The following is a 13,742-nucleotide window of genomic DNA, read 5'->3' on the forward strand; positions in this document are numbered from 1 at the left end:
TTAAAAAAAAAAAAAAAAGCATAAAAAAAGAATTATAGATTAATGATGAAAACTGGAAATTTCTTAAGCAAATTAGGCTTTCTAGGAACATTTCATCATTTTCTGTGCCTCAATTGACTTTGTAGTATTGTGCAAATGTCATTTACTTATCTCTCTCTTTGTGGAGGCTCGGATCATTAGCCATAGTAAATGGTTCAAAACTTGGTTTCTCATACATTGAAGAAAAGACAGCCTTATTAACAAATGGTGCTGGGAAAACTCATGATCCATATGTAGAATAATGAAACTAGACCCTTATCTCTCTGTACCTGTACAAATCAACTTAAAATGGGTCAAAAACCTTGGAATTAGAAGAAAACACAGGGTCAACACTTCAGCATGTAGGCACAGGAAACAACTTTCTCAATAGAATCCCTAAACCTCAAAATAATGCCAAAAGTTAATAAATGGGATGGCATCAAATTAAAAAGCTTCTGCACAGGAAAGGAAACAAGAATGTGAAGAGAGAGAAAACCTACAGAATGGGAGAAAATTTTTGCTAGCTACTCTTCTGACAGGATTAATGTCTGGAATATATAAAGAACTTAAAAAACTTAATACCAAAACAAATAACCCAACGAATTAAACAGACACTTTACAAAAGAAAAAAATACAAATAGCCATAAAATACATGAAAAAAATGTTCAATATCATTAGCAATTAGGGAAATGCAAATCAAAACTACACCGAGACTTTATCTCATACCAGTCAGAATGGCAATCATAAAGAATACATACAATAATAAATGCTGGAGAGGCTGTAGAGAAAATGTAACAGTTTTACACTGTTGATGGGACTGTAAATTAGTACAATATCTATGGAAATCAGTGTGGAGGTTTCTCAAAAGATTAGGTATGGAACCATCATTATGACCCAGCTGTATTGCTCCTTGGTATTTTATCCTAGAGAATTAAATCATCATACTACAGTGATACATGCATACCCATGTTTATAGCAGCCCAACAGCCAAACTATGGAACCAGCCTAGGTGTCCATCAATGGATGAATGGATAAAAAAATGTGATCTATATACACAAAGGAGTTTTATTCTGGCACAAAGAAAAATGAAATATGTCATTTGCAGGCAAATGGATAGAACTTGAGGCCATTATTTTAAGTGAAATAAGCCAAACTCAGAAGGTCAAGGGTCATATGTTTCCTCTCATATGTAGGAACTAGAGGGGGAAAAAGGAAACGAAAGGTGGGGGTTGGGGTAGGGATCTCATGAAAATCAAAGGGAGATCAGTAGAGGAAAGGGACCAGGAAGTGGGGGGACGGGGAAAGTTCTGGGGAGTGATACTGGCCAAATTTATTGTTATATTGTGCACATGTATGATACGTAACAACAAATCCCATCATTATGTACAACTACAATGTGCTAATTTAAATAAATGTGGAAAGAAAAAGCAGACAGGAAACACAAACGATAAAAAAGTAAAATAAATCGGAACTATATCCCGAAAACAATGCATTAGAGAATAAAACAGTTATGTGTGAACTAAATTTAGTTTGCTTAAAGAGTCAAGTAATTAACATTTTAAAAAAATATTCTTTAGTTTTCACTGGATCTTTTATTTATTTATTTATATACAGTACTGAGAATTGAACCCAGGGTCTCACACATGCCAGGCAAGCTCTACCACTGAGCCACAGCTCCAGCCCCTAATTAATATTTATGTAAGCGCCCACTGAGTAAATAAATTTCAAGTAGAATTTTTTATTATTTTTTTTCTTTGTCTAGCTTTCATGTCTCTGTTTCACAATAATTACAGGTTTTCCCCCTTGAATAAAATTTTATAATTAGATAGAACAGCTTAAAACAAAACAACAAAAGCTAGTTTCCTGCCCGAGTCTTCTTTTCTTTTCTTTTTTTTTTTTGAGATAGGGTTTCACTAAATTGGCCTGGAATTTCTGGTCTTTCTGCCTTGTCCTCCTGAGTAGCTGGGATTACAGGCCTACACCTCTGTGTCAGCCTCCTTGCCCAGTTCTTGTACTTAATTGTGGTTTAGTCAATATATACCAATAGTGTCATTATTTTGTGTGTTGTGAAAACTTCAGAATAACTGCCACAGACCATTTGGAAAAATTGCTCCTGTCCAGTATATGCTATAATTTTGCCATTATAATTTTTATTATAAATAATCATGCTCATTTAAAAATACAAACAACCCTATTTCATAAAAGATCCCTAACCCCTGGGAACAAGCAAGGAATAAATAATACCTGAGTTAGTAGCTGTTTGTTGTCCTCTATTAAAACTTAATTGTCTCGGCAATGGCGAGGTGCTAAGCAACGCAGTGAGACCTTGTCTCTAAATAAAATACAAAAATAGACCTGGGGATGTGGCTCAGTGGCCGAGTGACCCTGAGTTCAATCCCTGGTACCAAAAAAAAAAAACAGCTCCATTGTCATTACTTCTCAGCCTTTTGGCTAAGAGCATGTACTTGTAGTACCTGTTCTTATCAGTTTAATATCTGATATGCCCTCTATCCAAGGACAATATATTAAATAGATATTTTTTTTAAAAAGGCTCTATTGTCCATTTCTACTAAATATCCTGTAAACTTAAACACAATATTTTTAAAGAATTTTTAATTGACACAGAATAATTGTACTTATTTATAGGGAATAGCGTGACATTTCAATAATGTACGCAATTATTAATTCAGGGCAGCTGGCACCACCACAAACACTGATCTTTTCTTTGAATTGAGATACACATTCCTTCTATCGCACTGTACCCCGTAATCATTAACCATCCTCTCTGTATTCCCCCATTCCCTTACACTTTCAAGGAAACTACTATTCTACTCTTTATTTCTATGATATCAACTTGTTAGCTTCCACATATTTCAGAAAAGACCAAATTTTTTGAAATATACTGTGACTAGATTAATCTCTGTATTTTTTATCTATTGCTTGTTCAGTGTCATGGTCCCATTTCTTTCTTTTCCTTCATGCCCTTCTTGCCAGCAGGAAGTATTCAGTTTATTGATTTGTTTGCTCTTTATTATTTGTCTTCTCCACTAGAACATACATTGTATTATTGCAGGGGCCATGTGAATCTTCTTGAAAATTCCTAACATAGTCCAAAGCCCTGCACTGACCCTCAATGAATAGTTATCCAATGAAGAAATACATAAATGTATTTGGTGCTTATTCGCATTTATATGATAAACACCTACATACCCAGCTCTCATCTCTGTGTCAATTTTCTAGCTTTGAGGGAGAGCTATTATTAAACTGTTTTGTCTGGTTGTTATAGCAACCCACTGGTCTCCAGAACTACCACTTATTTCTGATGTGCATATTCTACCAGACAACCAAACAATGCATAATGTTTTTAATTATGGACTAATGCTGTTATTATGAATCATATTTCTCACACTATATATTTCTCTACCTTTTATGAAGATGGTGGAAAATTAAAAGGGAAACTTAAATCTGGTCAAACCATCGAAAGCGAGGAGGCAAAAGAAAAACAGTGTGGTACACCTCCACTCCCAACTCTCATATTACCTGCAAGTTTCTTCACCTTGCCACAAACCCCCATGAATTTGATTTCCGTCCAAGTTGTTAAGAGTGTTTTGAAAATTAATTGCTACAAAACAAATTTAAAAGTGCTCTGTTAAAGCCTTAAATTTCTTCTTTTTCTCTTTGTTGCCTGTTACTTATAATATTTCTTATTAAATTAGCAAATGATAATAGCCCTACCAAAATTGAAATTTACTCTGAAAAAGGTTTCAAGTGAGGTACTCACCTGCCCCCACCTGCTCCCTTTACTCATATTTTAGGCACAGGAACTCAAAAGGGTTTTATTAAACTGGGTTAGATCATTATAGTACACTCATCACCATTTCAATAAAATAGAGTTTATCCAAGTCATTCATTCAGCCATGAATTTTTTTAAGATAACCTCAACATTTTATTACCTTCATAATAAAACAAATAATGAAGCTTAGAACTAGATCACTTGCTCCTTTTCTCATCTCCTTCCAGTTCAATGAATTTCTTAATACCCAGCCTTCTCTTAGATCTGCAGTTAGGCTCATCACACTCAGGCATCAGCAGAATCTTGGTAGTTTTAGACTTTTTCCTGAAAATTGGCTTAGTCTTCCCACCATACCCACTCTGTTTCTTGTCATTAGTGCTGCTTTCCCTGCGCATACAGACAATCCTTTCCCTTCTTGAACTGCGTCATTAATGGGATTTGTGTTTACCATACTTCTTACAAAATGTCCAGTGGGTTTAGGAAAGTTCACCATGTTTGCAGAGCATTATAGGCATGGAAAGAAAGAGGTCCAACAATATGTGTTTTTTTTTTTCAATTGTTTTTTAGTTGTAGATTGACACAATATCTTTATTGATTATTTTTTTAATGTGGTGCTGAGGATAGAACCCAGTGTCTCACACATGCTAGGCAAGTGCTCTACCACTGAGCTACAACCCCAGCCAACCAAGAATGTTTTTTAAAAGATAAAATTTATTTTGTAATGGCAGACACCATAAGGGGATTTTACATGTATGGTGCTGTGTGTTCTCTCCTGTAGGTTTTGGTCATACATGTCAGGCACCTCCCAGATTCATCACTCACTAGCAAACAGCCCCATAACCTCATTTAAAATAAGTGTAATGCAATTTTATTACCTCCTGGGGTTATTTGATAATATAGAAGCAGTATCCACTTTAATACATGCAGCTGTCTTTAATAATACACTTTGGGGAGTGCTCTCAAGAGGAGAAAATGAAAGAGAAGAAAGAGCAGTATAGAGGAGTGTCAAGATTATAGGTCTTGGTATTAAAACCCCAGGCTTTTCTGATCTGTGTATTTGTAGGAACTTCATTTTGGTTTTCTAGAAATCTTCATGCATTTTCATTCTTGTACATAAGCACTGAATGCTGCACAATACATCAATCATCAGACTCTTGAAATATCTGTCTATTGTTTAAAATTAAAGGATATTCTGGGTAGAGAAGTGCACACCTGTAATCCCAGCAACTTGGGAGGCTGAGACAGGAAAATGACAAATTTGAGGCCAGCCTCAGCAATACAGCAAGACCCTAAGCAACTTAGTGAGATCCTATCTCAAAATAAAAAATAAAAATAAAAAGGGCTGGGGATGTAGTCTGGTGGTAAAGCCCCTGTGTTCAATCCCAAAACAAAAACAAAAAACAAACAAAAACCCTGAAGAATGAGAGGATCTGGTGTCTAGCCACACAGATCTTGCAAAGATTACTTGTTAGAGAGTCACCATATCCCAGGTCTAGTTCTTTAGAAGTTTGGATATTCAATTAGTACTATACCTTGATGGGGTTGGGTTTGAGTACTGAAACATATTACAAGAGTCAAATATATAAAAGTCATTATTAATATAATATATATGTGTATTTAAAAATTTTTTATGGACACAATATATTTATTTACTTATTTTTATATGGTGCTGAGGATTGAACCCAGTGCTTCACATGTGCGAGACAAGCGCTCTACCACTGAGCTACAGCCCCAGCCCCTATATGTGTATTTTATATATAAATATTTCAGTACTGGGGATCCAACTCAGGGACACTCCATACCTGAGTTACATCCCTAGCACTTTCTATTTTTCATTTTGACACAGGATCATGCTAAGTTGCTTAGTGCCTCGCTAAGTTGCTAGCCTCAAATTTGCAACCCTCCTGCTTCAGCCTCCTGAGTACCTGGGACTACAGACATGAACCACCATTCCTGGCTATCCCCATCATAAGTTAATTTGTAATTAGTAAATATGACTTATTGGTGTTCTCTTATCAGCATGTATTCTTGTTGTCTAGAATTCATGAAAAACACAATCTCATAATTTCTTGATTTAAAAACATGTACAACTAGAGGAATGAAAACAGTGTGGTACTAGCAAAAGAAAAGCATATAGACAAATGATATAGATTTGAATGTCCAGAAGTAAACCCATAGATGGATGACCAGTTAGTTGGTTTTGAGATGAGTAGACTTCAGCAGATGATTCTGGATGCTTATGGGTAGTAGAATAAAGTTGTGCATTGTTGATAGGAATATAAAATGGTGCAGCCACCATAAAAAAACAATTCTTCCAAACTTAACCAGGTATGGTGGGACATACCTTTAATACCAGTGACTTGGGAAGCTGTGGCAGAAGGATCTCAAGTTTGAGGACAGCCTCAGCAATTTAGTATTACCCTGTCTCAAAAAAGGGGGGTGCTTGGGATGTGAATCACTTGTAAAGCACCCCTGGGTTTAATTCACAGTACCAGGAGGAATTAAAAAAAAAAACTGGCCCAGAAATTCCACTCCTGTTCAACCACAGGGCTAAAAAGGCCCCAGCGTAAGTACTATTTTCTGATCCCAAAGAAAGAAATTGAAGGACCTCACTGAGAGATTTTAGACATTTTATTACTCACAAGTTCCTTGGTGGCAGTAGACCAGAATAAAATGGAGGGCTGCCTAGTCCAACTGCTCATATGGGTTTCTTCAGACATTTTATGAGTACATATTTTACCATCAACATCCTTCTGCTTTGTTCTTCATTTAAAGACTGGAGATAAAGGAATTGATCAGCTTGCTTTCTCCTTGCTCCCCTCCCCAACATATTCTTGGGATCCTTCTTAGTTTACCTTTAGAAACATCAGCCTTCTAGGCACTGACTTACATTTAACCCAATAATACCCAACAGATTTGAAAACAGGAATTAAAATACCAGTATGCTGCTAGATATGGTGGTACATGCCTGTAATCCCAGCTACTTGGGAAGCTGAGACAGGAGGTTTGCAAGTTTCAGGCCAGCCTGGATAACTTAGTGAAAAGCTGTCTCAACATAAAAAATATAAAGGGCTAGAGATATGATTCACTGGTAAAGTGACACTGGGTTCAATCCCAAGTACCAGGGAAAAAAACCCCATTCTTCTATGTTGCTAGTATTTGAATAAATCTCTCCCAAAGGCCCATGTTTTAAAGGCTTAGTCTCCATGGCATAATTGGGATGGAATCTTTAAGAGGTGGCCCTAGTGGAAGGAAGTTAGGTCATTGGGGGTGTGCTACTGAAGGGGATACTGGGATCCTGGCCCCTTCCTGTCTCTCTTATTTATTTATTTATTTATTTATTTAATATGGTGCTGAGGATCAAACCCAGGGCCTCGCACACAATAGAGGAACGCTCTACCGCTGAGCCATAACCCCAGCCCCAACCTTCCTGTCTTTCTTATTTGCTTCCTGGCCACCATGAGGTGAGCAGTTTGCTCTACCATGCACTCCCTACCATGATGTTATGCCTCACCTAAGACCCAAAAGGAAATGGAACCAAATGACCATGGACTTAAACTTCTGAAAGCATGAACCAAAATAAACCTTCCTTCATTATAAATTGATTATTGCAAGTATTTGCTACAATAACAGAAAGTTGAATAACACATATAACTGTCCACAGCAGCACATGGTATATCCATAAAATGGAATTATTCAGCTATGAAAAGAAATGAAATACTTATACATGCATGATATCTTACAATAATCATCCTAAGTGAAATAAACCAGGCATAAAAAAGACAAATTTTGTTTGATTCTGCTTGTATTAAATATTATGAATTATATCAATATCTAGGATAAATTAATTTATAGTCACAGAAAGTAGATTAGAGGTTATCAGGCAGGAGCTGGAGATGGTAAGTTAATTTTTAAATTATTATCATTATTATTATTATTTTGGTTCCAGAGATTGAGCCCAGAGGCACTTTACCACTGAGCTGCATCCCCAGCTCTTTTATTTTTATTTTAAGATAGGGTCTAAATTGCTTAAGGCTTTGCTTCATTGCTGAGGCTCCTCAAACTTGTGATCATCCTGCCCCAATTTTGGGAGTCTTTGGGATTGTTGGTATGTACACCACGCCTGGTTCCTTTTTCTTTATATTTTCTGTTTGTTGTAATTAGAATATATTTGATATGTTGAGATTTATGTGGGAGGGAATTGTGCAAGGACTTTTTTTTTCCTTGTAATATTATTCTGCTACTTTTGGAAGGATGAGCAAAAGTTGAGAGAACAGACTTGAAGTGAAGACAGTTTAAACCATATTAGCGGGCATTCAATAAATATAGGAGGTATGAACTCTTACTGCTCTAGCAAGACAGTGATGTTTATAACAATATAATTTGCAAAATAAATGTTGTGGTAAAACATAAAATCAACTATTTTAACAATTTTTAAGTATACAATTGAGTGTCATTAGGTAATTCAAATTGTAAAACTATCACCACTATCCCTCTCCAGGGAATTAATTTTGAACTATTTTAGCCTGAGAATCAAAAGTCAAAGGGTTTTTCCTGGTGCACACTTGTAATCCCAGATACTTTGGAAGCTGAGGCAGGAGAATTGCAAGTTTCAGTACAGCCTGGACAATTTGTTGAGGACCTGTTTCAAAATAAAAAATTAAAAAGGGCTAGGGATAGGGGTTGAGGTTGTGGCTCAGTGGTAGATCACCTCTAAGCTGCTGAGCCAACTACTGTTTGCAATAGTTCTGAACCGACCAGAGACACTGACATATGAGAGCTTCAGCAGCTTGGCAGTCCCATGTCCCCTGACCTCACTTATCCCTCCCCTTAGCTTCCAAACCAGCACCATTTCAAGGGACACTGACACAGCAGCCAAGTTCATTGGGGCTGGGGCTGCCACAGTTGGGGTGGCTGGCTCTGGGGCTGGGATTGGGACTGTATTGGAAGCTTTATCATTGGTTATGCCAGGAACCCTTCTCTGAAGCAACAGCTCTTCTACGCCATTCTTGGCTTTGCCTTCTCAGAGGCCATGGGGCTCTTTTGCCTGATAGTGGCCTTTCTTATCCTCTTCACCATATGAAGGAGCAGTCTTCACCTTGCATTCTTTCTCCCATGTCTTGTCTGCTCTGTGTGTCCTTTTTCCTATACCTCCTCAGGCAGTCTGGGGAAAGTGGTTGGCTCAGGGTTTGACAGAGGGAAGACAAATAAATACTGTATTAATAAGAAAAAAACAAAAACAAAAACAAAACCACATTAATTCTTTTACTCCTCAAACAAGCTTGGGAGGTTGGCACTTTGTACTGTTTTACAGTAAAGAAATCGAGGCACAGACAGATTGCAAGGTCTTACAGGGATTGGCAATGACTAGCATTAGAACTTCAGTCTTTAAACACGCACTGTTCTTCCTACTCTGAATCTTGCTTTTTTGACCTACAATTATGGTGAAGGTCAATTCATGTAAGTACACATAGGTCTCCTTTCTTTTAACACCTGTAAAATATTGCACTGAATGCATGTAGCATAATTAATTTAACCAGATTTGTATATATAGATCGTAGTTTGTTTCCAAGTCCTGATTTAGAAATAATGCTACGTTTATTATATATATTGTTTCTCACATGCATAAAAGTATCTGTAGATAAATTTCTGGAAGTAAACTTTCTAGGTCAACAGATATGTTTTAAAATTTTTTTCTTTTTAAAAAATTTATTATTTTTAAAATTTGTTCTAATTAGTTATATGTGACTGTAGAATGCATTTTGACACATTGTACAAAAATGGAGCAAACTTCTCATTCCTCTGGCTGTACATGGTGCAGAGTGTTTTCAAATTTTGATTTGTGGAAAAACTGCTCTCTGTAAAGGTTGAATCAATTTATTGTGTTCTAAAAATGTAAATACAGCATAGATATAGTACGGTAAAGTCCACAGAAGGAAACAAGAATGAGGTTGGAAGGAACAAGTTCATTATACTCAGGTTCCAGACAGGGGGTTACCACATGCCATGTAGGGCCACAGAGGAAAGGCCAGGTTTTGTTCAGCGGGCAGCAGATAGGATGGACAGAAAAGTCCAGGTCTGAGCCTTCATTGGGAATTATAGGGGATAATTATAGGGGATAAGTCAAGGCAGGACAGTGTACACAGTTTAGGATTAGCTAATTTGAATAGTTCTGTCAGGCTTTGGGCGATGGGGTGGTCTCTAATTACCTGGTATTTGTGTGTCAGAATAATTTAGGGTAAGGGAATTAAAAGTTGGCCTGCTGTATCTTTGGGTTCTGCATCCATGAATTTAATAAACTGTGGATTAAAACATTCAGTAAGGGCTGGGGTTGTAGCGTGGTGGTAGAGCACTGGCCTTGCACGTGTGAGGCACTGGGTTCGCTTCTCACCACCACAGAAAAATAAATAAATAAAGGTATTGGGTCCATCTACAACAAAAAAATATTTTTTTTTTCAGAAAAAATTGGGAACGTGTTTGTTGGGGTAAACAACAGTTAGTGCCTAGGAAGTCTTGCAGCTCCTGCTAGAGATATAAGGACTTGAAAGAAAGTGATAATGAGGATAAGAAGGAAACTGGCCACTTCCCTTGTATCTGAATCTTTAGGTAGGGATCAAAACAGAGTGATCTTGGTTGTAAAGAAAAAGAATGCATTTATAAAACATCTGAAGAAATTCATTTGTGCAAAAGGCACACAACCTACTCTGTATATATTTTCCTGCTTGTAGGCACAGTGGAGCCCTCCTTGTCCTGGACTATTGGCCCTAAGAATTTATTTTTTAAAAAATATTTAAAAAATATCTTCTAATTGTTGATGGACCTTTATTTATTTATATGTGGTGCTGAGAATTGAACCCAGTGCTTCACATATGCTAGACAAACGCTCTTCTACCACCCCAGCCGTGCCCCTAAGGATTTGAGTACTAAAATGTCCAAATTGCTCTCTCTGCTTCTGCTGTCATATCCAAAGCCACTTTCCTCCACCACAACCTTCCTTCATGATGTCCTGGCTTACTCTGAGGAGTGGAGTTGACCATCTGTGGACTGAGACCTCTGAAACAGTGATAAACTTTTCCTCTGAAGGGGGGGGGGAGGGAGAGAGAGAGAGAGAAAGAAAGAAAGAAAGTTAAAATGTCCAAACCTTCTCTGTTGAATTCTCCAATCCAAGTTCTTTCTTAGGCACCCATAAATAGTATGCTGGGGCTTTTGCAGTCCTGGGGTTGAACAATACTGAGACTGTGTTTTTTTTTTTTTTGGTCTTACATTAGGTATTTTAAGTAATCTAAAGTATGCTGAGGACATGTGTAGGTTATGTGTACACACTATGCCTTTTTATGTAAGGGATTTGAAAATCTGAGGATATTGGTGTCCCTAGGGGTCTTGGAACCACCCCCATATCAGCTTGTTTGTGTTAGATGAGGTGGGTGGAACTACAACAAACTAAGAACTGCTTGCTTTGTATATGAGAGAATGCACCAGTGGTATCTTCACCATCTTTAAGAAAGGGCTTATAGGGCTCAGCGGTAGAGCGCTCGCCTCGCACATGTGAGACCTGGGTTCGATCCTCAGCACCACATAAAAATAAAGAGAATAAAGATATTGCGTCCATGTATAAGAAAGGGCTTATGCTGGAAGGACAGTTTCAACTTTGTTAGCAAGCTTTTTAAGATGTCAAAACACTATAAAACACAGAAAAAAAAAAAAGATTAATACATATCCTTTCACTAGCAGTATATAGGATTATCAATTTTCCACATCTTCACCAATATTATCCAATTATTTGATCTTGTATTTGACAGGTGAAAATGACATCTATACAATAAATGTTATGATATGCCAGATTCTGGTCTATATTCTGGGAACAAAACAAAGCCCTCAAGGAGCTTCCATTTCCAGAAATGTGCAGGGTCTTTATGAAGAAAACTGTAATACTTAAGACTTTTTTTTTTTTTTTTGGTGGTGGGGATTGCCTTGGGCATGCTCTCCTGCCCCTACAAAACTTTAAAGACAAAAAGGAACTAAATGGCCAGGTATGGGGCCATGGTGGTGCACACCTGTAATCCCAGCAGCTCAGAAGGATGAAGCAGGAGGATTGAGAGTTCAAAGCCAGACAAATACAATAAAAGGACAGGGGATGTGGCTCAGTGGTCAAGTGCCCCTGAGTTCAATCCCTGGTATTCCCCTCCCCAACCCCCAAAAAGAACTAAATGACAAAACACATATTTATGACATGAATGAATGTTAGAAAGAGATGGTAATTATTGCCAACTCAATAGGTGGAGTATAAAATCACAACACTTTGGGAAGAGCAGAGGAGACAACTTGATAAAATGTTATTTGAAATAACAAATGAATATGAACCATGAACATTTTGAAAAAGAAAGGTTGTTTGAGGATATTTGCTCTACCAGAAGTTAAAAACATTATAAAAACACATTAAATCAGTATGGTACTAGCATAGTAACAGACACCCAGAAACTCTAGTTTATATATATGTTGTGCCTATATATGAGCAATCATATTATTTTAATTATAGCTACTTAACATAAAAATCTGATAGGTTTGTTTCTTAGTACAGTTCTCAGAATTGATAATATTGAGAGACAAAGTCTTGATAAGTTGCTGAGGGTGGCTTTGAACTTGCAATCCTCCTGTCTCAGTCTCCCAAATCACTGGGATTATAGGTGTGCACCACCACACTCGGTGACCATGTTTCTTTGAATGCGATTTTACCAGTTTACCTCAAGAATCCCAGTGTCAGAAAGGTTATCCGTATACATCCAGTGTTAACACGGTGAGGAAAAAAAACCTCTGATCATGGGGGAGGGGTCAGAGATTACTGGAATAAAAAACCCCTATTATTTGGATATTTACATTTATAATGTATATTATAATATATAAAATATATTGGTATCAAACACCAAAACATATTTTCTGAGTAATCTTTAAAATCTGATTTAGTTCAAGATTTACTTAGAGATATTATTATGAGAACAGTATCTAATTTTGAAGGTAAAGGAGTTAGCTTTCTTAAAAAAACTCATCTACAGCACTGGGAAGGTAGCTCAGAGTATAGTACTTGTCTGGCATGTGCAAGGCCCTGGGTTTGATTCGCTCATACTGCAAAAAAAAAAAAAAAGTGCATCTAAGAGAGCTGAAGGTATAGTTTAGTAGGAGGACATGTGTATCTCTGTATGGAGGAGTTCAAGGTCATTCAGGGAAACATAAGAAGAACGCATTAAAAAAAAAAAAAAAAGTCCAGTACAGTGGCACATGGCTGTATCCCAGCAATTTAGAGGCTGAGACAGAAGAATAGTAAATTCAAGGCCAGACTCAATAAGTTATTGAAGTCCTAATGCACTTAGTGAGACCCTTTCTCAACAAACAGAAAACCTTTTAAAGAGAAATACTTCACATAATTAGATGTGGTTTAAAAAAACGTCTTCAATACTGCATTTTGTAGGAGCTAAATATAAGTATAGGAGCATTCCACTTGTATTTATCTTTTCCAATTGAGAATTGAGAAAAGTAAAGGATCAAAATGTACTGCTTAGCTACCTGACAAGTGAACTATAAAATACTTCTTCATGGGCTGGGGATGTGGCTCACATGGTAGCGCGCTCGCCTGGCATGCGTGCGGCCCAGGTTCGATTCTCAGCACCACATACAAACAATGATGTTGTGTCCGCCAAAAACTGGAAAATAAATATTAAAATTCTCTCTCTCTTTAAAAAAAAAAAATTAAAAAAAAATACTTCTTCATAACAAAGGGGCAAGTTTAGGCTTTTCCATTCACAAAGTATCCAAATAAGCAGAAGGAACAAACATAAAGACGAATCTCCAAATACTATCTCACCAATGCTAATTTGACTCTTAATATTAGAAGGAAAAAAAACCCAGTATTTAAATTATTTTCAAGAAGTTTTTAATA

The 13,742-nt window shown here is 36.9% G+C and overlaps 2 pseudogenes; both read left to right on the forward strand.

Annotated features, from left to right (window-relative positions):
- The first annotated feature begins 2,449 nt into the window (after window positions 1-2,449).
- Window positions 2,450-2,573, forward strand: LOC124099294 (U2 spliceosomal RNA; annotated as a pseudogene).
- An 834-nt stretch (window positions 2,574-3,407) lies between these two features.
- On the forward strand, window positions 3,408-8,894 carry LOC124099035 (ATP synthase F(0) complex subunit C2, mitochondrial-like; annotated as a pseudogene).
- Window positions 8,895-13,742: the final 4,848 nt, after the last annotated feature.

Source organism: Marmota monax, unplaced genomic scaffold (genome assembly GCF_021218885.2).
Source record: "Marmota monax isolate L192 unplaced genomic scaffold, Marmota_monax_Labrador192_F-V1.1 WCK01_AAM20220418_F8-fsc00011, whole genome shotgun sequence".
NCBI lineage: Eukaryota > Metazoa > Chordata > Mammalia > Rodentia > Sciuridae > Marmota > Marmota monax.